Raw genomic sequence first — 14,784 nt, forward strand, 5'->3', positions numbered from 1 at the left:
AATCGGCTGGCACTGCTGCCTCCAGCGGTGGCCTTCGGTTGCCCCCCTCATGGATCTTAATCCGTCAACATGGAGACGGCTGCGCGCTGCCAGCAGCTCACCTTCTGCGCCTGGAACGGTATTTTGCAGGCGGGGGGAATCTCACCTGATTTCTGGTTCCCCGCGAACTCCTGGAGACCTCTCATGGGCCTCGCTGTGCCTTGGCAGTCTTACCATGCGTCCTGCCTCAGGCTCGCCCGGGAACCCAAGCTGTCGCGCTCCACTCTTCCCTCGACCCTTCCTGCGGGCGATGCAGTTGCTCTCCAAATAAGTATGTTTCCCTACGCCAACCTCCCCCTGGAGAGTCCAGGGCTTCTGCGCCGCCTACAGCCTTCAAGGCGATTGGCGGCTGGCCTGTTCCACTAACGAGAGTCCATTAATTCCTCCCACTGCTCTGCCGGGATGCCTGGCCTCGAGCAACAGGAACTCGTCAGAGTGACTGGATGTCACGTGCAGCTTTTGATTATTTGCTGTTATTGCATCACCAAGGTTGTGAAAATGTACATAATATGTGTTTGTTTAATCTCTGGTAACCCATTTGATTCATATGAAAGTCAGTTGCAAGATGTTGCCTCTAATCTGAAATGCGATGTATTTACTGGTGGTGTGCTGGAGTTGGCTGCCAGGGGATGAGATTAAGCTGTTGTACCATTCTTCATTGGTTTTAATCATGCCTCGGGTCTTGCCTTGTTCCAATGTGTATCTGCTTTATATAACGTTTGTAGGGGCCTCTTTGACTTTCCCCTACGTTGCAACCAGGTCCTCATGTATAGCACAAACAAACAAGCCAGCTTAGGCGAGTTCCTGGGGAGGCAAACATCCCCCTAAATTACTAACTGATTCGGCTTCCTTCTAAAAGCGTTAGAAGCGGGGAGATGTAGGGGTGAGCCATGACAACAGAACCGTGGCTTGGGATGCGGTGCGGCTCTGACCTCCTGGGCGCCTACGCTCCCCAACCCACTCCCGAGTCACGGATCATGAACTACTGACTCGCGTTAGGTGTCCCATACAAAGGACAAAGGGCTCTTGCCCTCAGGTGAGATTAGACGAACCACGGATGCTTCCTCCCGCCCATTAGCAGCCGATGAGATCATGCATCACGTGATGAGATGCTCCACGTTCTCCCGCTCTCCCGCTCTCCCGCTCTCCCGCCTGCCCGACCCCTTTACACGCCCCCAGTGAAACCCTAATAAAAGGTGCGAGGGGCAAGCACATGGCAGAGTTGCCAGGATCACGGGATCCCGCGCTTCCTGCTACTGGCTCTCTCCACCAGATGAAATCTCCACGTCTCGTCTCTTCCTTGGGGCCTCGTGGGCAAGACTACAATGGCATTCATTGGCTTCCTGCCTCATCCATGCACACCTTCTGCAGGAATCTCCCATATCCGCATCTTCTCATCTTACACGTTTTCCATATATGATTTGTTTTCAATTCATGTATGTCTAGCTGGTTTTACCTAGTTACGGTACAGCCAGATAACAATGGACTTTTCCACTTCTGGGCTTATTGCTATCAATTAGGTTGCCAACCTGCAGGTAGTAGCTGGAGATCTCTTGGAATAACAACTGGGCTCCAGACAATAGAGATCAATTCCCCTGGAGAAAATGGCTACCAGGTACTTCTTCCCACATGAAATGGGAAATTGTCACAGCAGCACAGGAGCACTCCCTGCAACAGCACAAAAGCCTCTTTGGCAATCCAACATTCCTGGTAGGAATAGATGTCCCCAAAATTGTGATCAGCATTGGGTCCTTGGCAGAGCGGAAGTCTCCTGATACAAGCCCTGCCACTGTGCTCAGGGACTTGGAAGTTTAACCTTCGCTTTTCTGTTTTTTTAAAGGGAGATCCTCATCCTGGTTCACGTCTAGTTGGGTTCTAAACAGATTAAACATTGCCCATCACTTGGTGCCAGAAAAAGGTTTATTTACTGCATTTCTGTGTTTCAGAAACAGGCTGCTATTACAGTCACAGTATCAAGCCCAGTTTTTAAAAAGGCAATCCTCTATGGGAAGAATGTGAACCCAACAGTAAAAGCGATTGTGGAGCTGAATGGCTGATTGTTGACGCTGCAGCATATCCTATTATAACAATAGGAAATTCTCATTTCAAACTCACAAAGGCTTCAAGTTAGTGAGCAGAAAGAACTCTTTTCCGTTGAGTGGGTGGTATCCAGCACAGCAAGAATCCCCCCAGCAACTATTCCCTCAAGCCTGGATGTGCAGCATTACTGGAGAAAAATAATTGCACAGCTAAAGCATTACAGCATAGTCCAGAAATAAGCTGGCATTTACTTAGCACATAGAGAAGCTTTATCACAGAATATACTACAAGATATTGCTCATGCTTCTGCTTCCAAAACGATGCCCCTGGAAATTGCAAGGCAAAGATCAGCGACTCCAAATGCATTTGCACTGAGCCTGGCATTCTGATACAACACTTGAATTATACACTGTGGTAAACACTGACCTGTCCAGGACCTTTATTTCAAAAGGCCAGGGGCTGAAGAGCCGAGGGTTCTAGTACCTTTTATAGCTGCAGGGAAATTTTGAAAGTTTGCTATTTAAGGTAAGCAAAACTGTGACCCTATGTTCTTTTTGGATTGTATCATGCCATTTGTTTATTAACTCATTTATTTAAGGTTATCTTAAACCCACCTTTCTCTGAGCAAACCTGAGGACCAAGGTAGGTAACAACATAAAACAAGTTAATAGCAAGAGAACGGGCAGCCTCATCCTCTGGAACCAGTGTGGCTGACAAATGGCAAATGCGCCTGTTTGCGGGGGGGGGGGGTACTTACCCCAGCAGCTGGGTGCCACATGGTTCCACAGCTCCCGACTTGGAAGTCGCTGCCCTCGCCTAGACCTGCCAGGGCAAAAAGCTGCACTAGTGTGGCCAGGGCGGGCTTGGTGGTGGAGTTGGCTGACAGCTTCCTTCTGGCCTTTGGACCACTGGCGTTGGGGGGGTTGGACCTCTGCCACCCTTTTTATTCCCTCTTAAAATGAGCTGTTACTGCTAGTCTGAAATAAATGAGTTACTATTGTGAAAGTGTGGCAAAGAAGTACCTGTAAAAACTAAAAGGAAGAAATCTTGGAAATCCCGTTCTAGCAGTTCAGTGATAGTTACATCTACCACAACATCAAGCAAATATAAGTTTAGAAGTTACATTTAACAACAGAGAAATTTGTGTTTCAAATTAAATTATTTAAGAAATACCGTATTTGATCAAAACTAAGGCTAAACTGTGAAAGTGTGGGTAGGTAGGAAGGAGCCTAATCCTTTCCCTTGTCTGTTGTTTTTCCATTCAAAATCATCCCTGTCAAATTAACCTGCTTTCCTACCAAAGGCGTAGCAAGGGGGTGAAGTGCCTGATGCACCAGTGCGTTCTCTGCCCCTGCCCCACCCCGGAACGCCCCCAGAATGCCCTCACCACACACCCGTAATGACCTCACCACACACCCACAGGGGTGCGCACCCAGTGCATCGCGCATCCCCCCGTCTCCTTGGAGCTACGCCTCTGTTTCCTATCTTTTGCTAAAGACAAGTGGTTCCGTCCCAGGCCAGGAAAAGGTTAAAGCATTTCCTCTGCACACACCTACTCCATACTCAAAACTGTAGCCTTCTGTACCTGCCTAGGAAAAGTGACATGCAACTCCATACGGTAAAGACCTAAGACTGTCATTTAATTTAATTTAATTTCTTTTGTAGTTCACCTTTCTCAGACTCAAAGTGGATTGCAACTAACAACAATACAGATAGCTGGCACAGATTAACCAGTTTATCTCCAATGCAGTAAAATTTTGCTTCCCAGTTTAAACCCCATTTTACACAGACTATAAGTTATCAGTGAATTTGACAGACATTATTTTTTTCTAACATAATTTTCCCCCTATAATAATTCATCCAGTTCAAAGTGTAGTACTCTTTGAAAAGGAAGGCCTACATCGTGTATCTTCCATTACCTTCCAGTTTAATAAAATTAACAAATAAGATTAGACTAATTCAGGGAAGGAAAAAGAAAAATGACTTCATGATTATTTGGAACAGTTTTATGATTTATTTGAACATAAGAACATAAGAACAAGCCAGCTGGATCAGACCAAAGTCCATCTAGTCCAGCTCTCTGCTACTCGCAGTGGCCCACCAGGTGCCTTTGGGAGCTCACATGTAGGATGTGAACGCAATGGCATTCTGCTGCTGTTGCTCCCGATCACCTGGTCTGTTAAGGCATTTGCAATCTCAGATCAAAGAGGATCAAGATTGGTAGCCATAAATCGACTTCTCCTCCATAAATCTGTCCAAGCCCCTTTTAAAGCTATCCAGGTTAGTGGCCATCACCACCTCCTGTGGCAGCATATCTCCAAACACCAATCACCGCGTTCTAGCAGTTGAAGAAGTGTTTCCTTTTATTAGTCCTAATTCTTCCCCAGCATTTTCAACTAAATGCCCCCCCTGGTTCTAGTTATTGTGGAGAAAGAGAGAAAAATTTCTTCTCCTGTCAGCATTTTCTACCCCATGCATAATTTTTGTAGGACTTCAATCATATCCCCCTCAGCAGCCTCCTCTCCAAACTAAAGAGGTCCCAAACGCTGCAGCCTTCTCCTCATGAGAGGAAGGTGCTCCAGTCCCTCAATCATCCCCTTGTTGCCCTTTCTCTCTGCACTTCTTTTTCTATCTCCTCAATATCCTTTTTGAGATGCGGCGACCGAGGAACTGGACACACAGTACTCCAAGTGGTCGCAGCACTGCCGTTTTATATAAGGGCATGACAATCCTTGCAGTTTTATTATCAACTCCTTTCCTAATGATCCCCAGCATAGAGTTTGCCTTTTTCACAGCTGCCATGCATTGAGTTGACATTCCCATGGAACTATCAACTAAGACACCTAAATCCCTTTCCTGGTCTGTGACTGATAGCACTGACCCCTGTAGCGTGTATGTGAAGTTTGGATTTTTTGCCCCTATGTGCATCACTTTACATTTTGCTACACTGAACTGCATTTGCCATTTCTGAGCCCACTCACCTAATTTATCAAGGTCCGCTTGGAGCTCTTCGCAATCCTTTGTGGTCTCACCACCCTACATAATTTGGTATCATCTACAAACTTGGCCACCACACTACCCACCCCTACTTCCCTTCCCCCCTCACAACAAATTTGGCAGAATTTCAAAAGCATAACTTGTTAAAGAAATTTCTTTGGAGGGCCTTAAGTGAAAATTTTGAATAAAGTACTGAATATTGTATTAGAGGATATTTTTCTAAAAGAAATTAATATGTAAAGTCTCAGTTATCTTAGAGTGAAGCACACACATCCTTTTTCTCTCTTTTTGTGGTCCTTGAGTGTTTGGTTTTCGTGACCTTAACTTGATGCAATTATTTTTTATATTGAATATGAGGTTACTATATGGTTCTTTTGTTTGTACTGTTGTGTAGTTGATATTTTGTTCTATATGTGTATAGATTTAATAAAATTTATTTTTTAAAAAAACGTTTCTTGGATGAATTTTGTATTTACATTTTAGCAACAAGCTTCGAGGATGAACTGTTCCATTTATAAACTGACTGGATGCAATCCAATGATATCCTGTTAATGTACCTGCCACTCATAAGAAACCAAGACTCTTGGGAGGTTTGCTGTGTGGTCCTTTTTATTTTCTCCAGTTATTAACTGTTATGTCTCTGAAACAGAATTTATATTCATTAGACAGCTCTGTACTGCTTTTGGACTATTATCTTTCAGTAGAAGGCAGACTCCAAAACTTCAAGTGAAAGAAATAATGAGAGAAATTCTAGTTATATAGAAAATAGGACAAAATGGGTTGGAGTGTTACCATATTGCCTTCATCTTATTCTTTCAATGCAGAATTATAGCACACATCCTGTTTAGGAATATTCAAAGCTACCTGATTAGATGAAAATTGACTGTTCTAATCCATATACTAACAATGATGTCAAGGTTATATGCAGGTACAGCATGAAGATTCTTATCCATTACAGCCACATAAATGAGGTTTCGAAGTGTATACCACAGCCTTGCTGAAAAATATTAGTTTCCAAAAATCTCACACAAATCTTCAAAACAGTCAATGGATAAACTGAAGCTCAATTCAGCCAAGACTAAGGCAATGCTCATTGGGAAGGCTAATATTCTAGTGGGACTGAATCCACTTGTCCTATAGGAGTAATGCTGGCTTTTTCAAAGGAGGCTAAGAGCTTGGGGGTGCACACGGATCCTGCCTTGCTCTGTGAAAACCAGATTACGCCTGTTGGCCACAAGCAACTTCTGACTGCTACATCTGATTTGCCAAATGCCTCATTAGTACAGAGGGTAGCTATAAGGGAGGGGTGTGTGCTGTGCACCGGGGGTGCACTGGAAAATTGCCCCCCACCCCTTCCCCTTCCCCCTCGCCCTGCCCTGCCTCGCCAGACCCTGCCCCACCAGCCTGGCCCATTTTTAGCCAGCAGAAAGCTGTTTTCAGCTGGCAGAAAAAGTAAGTGGAGGGGTGTAGGTGTGGCTATGGGGAGGGGGGCCATTTTGCCCTGGGCGCCATTTTCTCCACCTACACCCCTGTATTAGTAAGACTCAGCTAATCTGGCCACACTGATCCATACTTCTGAAACTTCACAGTTAAATTACTGCAACATGTTCTACTTGGGGCTGCCCTTGAAGATAACCCAGAAACTAAAACTGGTCCAGAATGCATCGGCTAGACTATTGATAGGGACTAACCTCTTGAAACAGCTAAATTTTGTATATTTATAAGGAAACAGGGAAACTACATTCATTGTCAGTCTGTTTCCAAGTTCAATTCAAGGTTCTGGCCATGATCTTAATGACTTGTGACCCACACATTTGAAGGACTTTCTCCTTCCATCTTTCTCTCTGTGCCAACTACAGTTTTCAGGCAGCCATCTGTTGGCTATCCCATCACTTAATGTGTCCTGTGTGGCATTGCCAAGAGCCTGAGCCATTTTCATTGTGGATCTGGCTCTGTGGAATGGGCTCCCTGAAGAGGTGGAGATCTTCTGGAGGCACTGCAAGTCCTGCCTATTTGGTAGGGAATTTGAGGGGGTTTAAATAGCAGATGAATTGTATATATGAAATACACACTATACTGCCTGATGATGCAAGGTGGTACCTAGTAAACTTGTGAAATGAAATGATGCACATAGGTATAGCAAGCCTGGCTCACTGCCAGGCAAATTTCTGTTGGTTTTTCGTTGGTGTTTTTTAAAATTGAAATGCTGAACTCTTAACCAGAAGAAGGGGAGGAGGAGAAGGGGAAGAAGAGCTGGATTTATATCCCCCCATTCTCTCCTGTAAGGAGACTCAAAGGGGTTGACAATCTCCTTTCCCTCCCCCCCCCCACAACAAACACCCTGTGTGAGGTAGGTGGGGCTGAGAGAGCTCTGAAGAACTGTGGCTAGCCCAAGGTCACCCAGCTGGTGCCTGTTGGAGTGCACAGGCTAATATAAATTCCCCAGATAATCCTCCACAGCTCAAGCAGCAGAGTGGAGAATCAAACCTGGTTTCTCCAGATTAGAGTATACCTGCTCTTAACCACTACGCCACAGCTGCTCCCAGAGAGCTGAGACACTTTGCTCTGTCCCAGGGAATGAGGTTGCAATTGATGTGCTGGGGGCCTGGCCCTGCTTCAACCCCACCCCTAAGAAAATTTGTGCAGATTATTCAGCTCAGTTTCTTGAAGAAGAGTGGCAGTGAAATAGAGTTCAGCTGGAGGAAGAGGATAACATCCTCAGAAGATAGTTTCAGGGGTAGCCATATTGGTCTGCAGTAGAACAGCTAGATTTAAGTCCAAATAGCAACTTAGAGACCACCAACATTTTTTGGATATGAGCATTTGAGAGATGAACAGAGCTTTGATTATCAAAAGCTTATAGCACACAAAAATGTATTGGTCTCTAAGGTGCTATTACTCAAATCTAGCTGTTCCCCAGAAGATTGTTTTAGGGAGGGATCATGGGCCAATGCTCTAACAGGAAAGACTGTATCTCACCTACCCTCCTATCCTGTTACTTGCTATTCTTCTGTTTTTCTGGATATTTTCTGCATATTACTGTATTTCTACATTCCAGCTTTCAGATTCTTAGCAAGAATTCCTATTAGCTATTACTTCCTGGTTCTTCTGTGCCCTTATAATTCTCGGCTCAAAGAGACCAGAGTAATTGGATTCCAGTCATTAAAAAGAGTACTTTTTGCATTCTTTAGGCAATTGCAATTCTAAGTGTAATAATGCATCAACAAAACCTTTTTACTTCCATTGTCTGACATTAGTAAAAACAGCTGAAAATAAAGCCATTCTGTTGTTCATTAATGAAAGTAAATAGCATACCCAAATCCTTAGATTTATATCCAAATGGGAAGGAAAATGAATATTTCAGAATCTACCAGTATAAAAATCAATGTATTGTTGAAGGCTTTCACGGCCGGAATCACTTGGGTGCTGTGTGGTTTCCAGGCTGTATGGCCGTGTTCTAGCAGCATTCTCTCCTGACGTTTCGCCTGCATCTGTGGCTGGCATCTTCAGAGGATCTGATGTTGGGAAAGCAAGTGGAGTATATATATCTGTTGGAGTGTCCAGGGTGGGTGGAGAGGAAGCATTTGTCTGTGAGGTAAACAAAGAGAGGCAAATCCAAGGGTCAGGATAATAGTTGAGGGCATCTGAGAAATAGAAGTATGAGGTAACAATGAAGACTATAGCATGGGAGTGTCAAATGGAGATAGCAAGGGTCACTGGTGGGAGACATCTGAATGGAAGTATCCTGGCCTTTGTTTCTTTTGTCTATGGATCAAATCATAGTGTTTGTTATTGGGAGCTGGTTAGACACTGCTCCTTGACTCTAGTATTTTCAACACTTGGCAGCCAAATTCTGTTCATTTCATAGTTTCTTCCCTTCCTGTTAAAATTTGTCCATGTGCTTATGGATTCTTCAATTGCTTCTCTGTGTGTAGTCTGACGTGAGTAGGCTTTCAGAGTGGTCCAGAATTTCTAGTTTTTTTCAAATAATATTCTATGTCCCAGGTTGGTTTATCATGTGTTCTGCTATTGCTGATTTTCCTGGCATTGAAATAGTCTGCAGTAGCCTTTGTGTTCTTTGATACGTGTCAAGGCTGCAAGTGCGTTCGGTGGTTCCTATGTAGACTTGTCCACAGCTGCATGGTATCAGATATAGAACTCCTGCAGTAGTAGCTAAAGGATCCCTCTTATCCTTTCGGCTGAACAGCAGCATCCTGTTGGAGGAAATCTCTTCTTTAGTTGGGTCTGTAGATTGTTTGTAGCTTGTGGTTCTTCATCAGTTTTCCTATGCGATCAGTGGTTTCACCCTTGATGTATGGTAAGAACACTTTCCCCTCTAGATGGCTTTCCTTTATCTTTGTTCATGTGGGAGTTTGTTCTGGTGGTCTTGCAGCCCTTCTGATTTCTGTATTAGAGTAAATCCATTAGCCTGTAGAGCCCTGTTTAGGTAATTCAATTCATCTTGTAGGAGGTGAGGGTTCACAGATTCTGTTTGCTTGCAATGTACCAGAAAGTTTTTATGGTGCTCCTTTGTTGCCCTGGATGGTGATTGGAGTTTTCTTGTGTAGATATCTATCCCAGGTAATGCATTAGGTTTTCTGTATACTGTATTGTCCCAATTGCTGTGGTTTGGTTTGTGGATGACTAAAACATCTAAAAATGGCAGTTTTTCCTTCATTTCTCTTTTTCCATAGTAAATTGGATGTTTGGGTGGATCTTTGTTGAGTATGGTCCAGGAACTTGTTTAGTTCTTCTCTCTCCGTGGCTCCAAAATGGTGAATGTGTCATCCACATAACGGAACCATATGGTGGGCTTTTTTTGGTGCTGTTTTCAGGGCTTGTTCCTCAAAATGTTCCATATAAAAATTAGCTATTACAGGGCTAAGAGGGCTACCCATGGCTACCCCATCTTTCTGTTCATAGTATTCATTATCCCACTGGAAGTAGCTAGTAGTGAGTCAATGTTGAAACAGGGCTGTGATGTCTTTGGGGAATTTCTGGTTAATGAGTGTCATGGTGTCTGCTATGGGGACCTTGGTGAATAGGGAAACCACATCAAAACTGATCAGTTTGTCATTGGGGTTGAGTTTGAGTTTGCTGATTTTTTCAATGAAGTGAGTTGAGTCCTTAATGTTGATCAAGTTGTCTGATTTTTTCTTTGTATTGGTCTGTTTCCATGATAACCGTGGCATTACCAGCAGATAAAGGTACAATACAAAGAAAAAATCAGACAACTTTTGGACCCCACAACATACAAAAAGTTAAAATAGGACCCAACCAACAAAATCACCAGGAAAACCAACACCTTGATCAAAAACTCCTCAATTGATCCAATCATTCGCCAACATCTCTGCAAATCTGAAGCTCACCCTCCTAGACTGTATGGACTCCCAAAAATCCACAAGGACTCCACTCCACTCAGACCTATTGTGAGTGCAATTGGATCTCCTACATATGATTTGGCAAAGTTTCTGGCCACACAACTGCAAATCCATATTGGACTTATTACACATTACATTAAGGACTCAACTCAGGCTTCAGACCTACAGTGAAAAGTGACCTTTTTTCAACCTGATAAAAAGCCAGGTGCTGGATGAGGGAATAATTATTCTGACTTCCTTTTGGGTCTCCAAGGCTGAGAACATTAGCATTAGCTGATGAATTTTTTTGTTGGATTTTACAGCCTTGCATGCAGCAGAAGGGAATTCTGGGAGATCTCAACAAATTTTCTAAAAGTGAAAGTTGGAAACAGTTGCTCTCTGGCTGAGGAAAGATGTTGTTTAGTGTTCTGTTAATTCAAGCTATGTAAAAAGCCTCTGACAATATGTAAATATTGTAAAACGATACATGTTAATCAAATTGTAACAAAACAATGAACTGTGAATGTATCTATATATTGTGGGGCCAGGACCGCGTTTCTGGTCCTACACAGCTGAATTAGTTTAAGAAAAAACTTAAACTTAGAAAACACCCAAGAAGCAATTTTGAAACAGAAGATAAGTTTACTGGACAGCATAAGTATCTGACCAGGGTGTCCTCTTAAGGGTAAGAGGCACCCACACTTCATACAAAAGACCCAATTTTATAGACACAGAATTCAGAAAGTTACAGAAGGTTACCCCTCCCGGGTGGCTCTCGAAAGAGTCACGCCCAGCAGAGGAAGAACCTTAATTTTTATAGATGCAGAATACAGACATCACACAATCATCATCATAAGAGTTATGTACATGATCCATACCTCTTTCACGCGCTACAAGCATGTACCTTAAAAATCTCATTGGATAGAATCTGTCTCCTGGTCACAGTAAGACAGCCTCTTATTCTACATTCCTTCTGTTCATGCTGTTAGCGCATGCCTTCTCTGCGCATATGCAAAGGGCAGCCATAAAGCTAGCCTCTGTCTCCAAGAAAAATCCGTTTTCTTAGTTTTGCTCCCAGAGAGAGATATGTCCTTAAAGTATGCAGGATTCCTTAGGATCATAAAACTTCCTTCAATTCCCCATTTTGAAATGTTAAAACATTTAAAAGATTATACAAACACTGATTCTAAAACAATAGAATTATAGTGAAATACTAATACATGTGAATCTCTCATTATCATTTCAGTGTTCATTCAACATAAATAGAAAAACACTTTTTCCTTATTTAATTAATCACATTCATTTAGCTATCCCAAAAACCAAGTAATAAAATGCATATTTCTGCTGTCACGTAGTAACCTGTAGTTACAAGATCCCAAAGATGTTATCTTGCTTGCCTGCATAGTCACTGACAAGCCTAAAACATTCCTTTTGACCTACTGCAAAAATGCAGGCTTCTGACCTGTTGGAGACAAGCAAACCTGCTGTCTCTTTACACAGAAACCATATGCCTTGATTAAATACAATTTTTATACACATTCTGATCCATCTCCACAATATGATACTATGTTTTTATGTATATAGTCTCTATGTATACAGTCTTTATGTATATACATTATATATATATAGTTATGTATGTGTATTATACTCTCTCAGTATAAGTAAAGTTCTTTTTGTTTATGATTTCTGAGGTAACAAGGCTGGTCTTTACCAAGTTAACTATGCTTATTTTAAAGTGGCACACAAAGCTTCGTTCTACTCGTTACTCTGCAAACAGTATTATTGAACAGATTTATGGAGAAGTCGATCAATGGCTCCTTGATCTCAGATTGCAAATGCCTTAGCAGACCAGGTGCTCAGGAGTAGCAGCAGCATCAGAAGGCCATTGCTTTCACATCCTGCTGGTGAGCTCCCAAAGGCACCTTGTGGGCCACTGCAAGTAGCAGAGTGCTGGACTAGATGGACTCTGGTCTGATCCAGCAGGCTAGTTCTTATGTTCTTATGTTCTTATTATATGCAAATATACCTGTTGACCTTCAATTTTTGCTTTGTCATCTGTGACAAATGGGCAAATTTAGCCTGCAGATAAATCTTACCGTTTTATCTCATGCTGACTCTTTGGGTCATATGACTAACAACAGGGTTATGCGATTACCTGACATCACCAGCCATAGATCTGATTCGTCATTGGACTCCAGCCAATTTAGACCCTAGTGATAAAGTTTAGGATTTCCAGCCTAGTTTTTGTGCTCTTTTGATGCTTTCAGCATGGCTCCTTGATGCACTGGCTTTGACCTTGTGATTTCTTGCTGCTCAGATATGCTGTTTGATATCCTGATGATTGGAAACAGTGGTCTTTTGAATGCTGGAGAATTTCAGTGGGAACTGTAAATCTGTATTTGAATCAATGCTATTTACTGTGCAGTTAGTCTTTGAGAGAGAGAGAGAGAGAGAGAGAGAGAGAGAGAGAGAGAGAGAGAGAGAGAGAGTGTGTGTGTGTGTGTGTGTGAAATGTCATCAAGTTGCTTCTGACTCATGGTAACACTATGAATCAATGTCCCACAAAACATCCTATTGTTAACAGACCTTCTCACATCTTGCAGACTCAGGTCTGTATTTTATAGAGACAAATAATGGCATTCTAGGGACTCTCCTCTCTTTCCTGCTGCCTCTAGTCCTTTCCTAGCATTATTGCCTTTCCAGTGACAGTTGTTTTCTCATTGTGTGACCAAAGTACCACAGCCTCAGTTTAGTAATTTCAACTTCCAGGGACAATTCAGACTTGATTGGATCTAGAATCTACTGGTTTGTTTTGTTATTTTATTTCCTCTTTTATTTCCTCTTCAATAAGCATTCTTATTGAAATATTCTTGCACAATTTTAATAAATTCTTTTAAATATATTTTGTGGCGTTTTGTCTTCAGGAGATTTCATGACATTCCTAAGGCCAACAAATGAGGCAAACCTGGCCCAGATAAGTGCCAGATTGGCCTCATCAAAAGGGAAGTGCACAAGCTCTTGCAAGTGCCCAAGCATGGCACCCAGCAAACTGCAGAAGCTTGCTGACTGACTGGGACACTTCTAGGACCTCAGCCATGACCCCCATGGCTAGGAACTGAGGGAATGCAGCAGATTCTGCAGAATGGTGATGGCCCTGGAGGTGAGTACCTATAACTACAGTGCTGGGCCAAGCTTGTTACACAGGGCAATGGTGGCACACAAATGTACTTGTGTGACACAGGCCCATTCCACACATGATGCAGAATAATGCACTTTCAATGCACTTTCAATGCACTTTGTAGCTGTGCGGAACAGCAAAATCCACTTGCAAACAATTGTGAAAGTGGATTAAAAGTGCATTATTCTACATGTGCGGAAGAGGCCACAGTCACGGTCTAATGATTGATGCACTGCTCTCCATTTTCTTCCCCTAGGCAACTTTACCCTGATTTCCTCTGCTGGTGTTGTGGAATATCTTTGCATTCTGGTCTCTTCAAAATGAGCCAACCAAAACCACCACAGAACAGTGCATCTCACTCCCAATCCCAACCCAGAAAGGCAGTTCAGAAGGATACCATGAACAAGTGTATTGAAAAGTCACCGAGAGGTCCAGAAGAATCTATAGGGTTGTATTTTCCCTGTCCATCTCCCAGTGCAAGTCATCCACTAGGGCAGCCAATACATTTTCAATTCCATAACCTGTCCTGAAAGCAAACAATCTGCTTCATTCATGAATTCCTGAATAACCTTGCTTAAGAATGGGATTGTGCATTCAGATAAGCCAAACTGAAAATAAAGCTGAAAAAAGCCATCTTGAATGAAGCTGAAAAGTTGAACAGTCAACTGTCAGCTTTTTTCAGCTTTTGAGCTTTTCCATGGTCTGTGTAATGGGTCATGGAAAATGTTTCAATTTTTAAAAGTTCATTTGTGAGGCTAGTGATTGAGCTTTATATTTTAACTAACTCCCCCCCCCCCCCAACTTACTTTTGTTGGTGCTCTGGTGGGCATCCAGGCAGGTTCTGCTGAGGTATCAATGGTGCTCCTTCTTTTGCAGGATTGCTCTGGAAAAGAGCAATCCCCTGCTGCCCTTTTTCCTGCCCTATGGGTGGTTTCCAGGTCAACCGGAGGGAGGGAGGGAGAAATCTTGAAGGGACAAACATGAGAGCTTGATGGAGCTTACCTATTTGGCCAATGGCCACAATGCATTTTGCATTAAGAACATAAGAACATAAGAACTAGCCTGCTGGATCAGACCAGAGTCCATCTAGTCCAGCATTCTGCTACTCGCAGTGGCCCACCAGGTGCCTTTGGGAGCTCACCTGCAGGATGTGAAAGCAATGGCCTTCTG

Source organism: Sphaerodactylus townsendi, linkage group LG03 (assembly GCF_021028975.2).
Source record: "Sphaerodactylus townsendi isolate TG3544 linkage group LG03, MPM_Stown_v2.3, whole genome shotgun sequence".
Taxonomy (NCBI): Eukaryota; Metazoa; Chordata; class Lepidosauria; order Squamata; family Sphaerodactylidae; genus Sphaerodactylus; species Sphaerodactylus townsendi.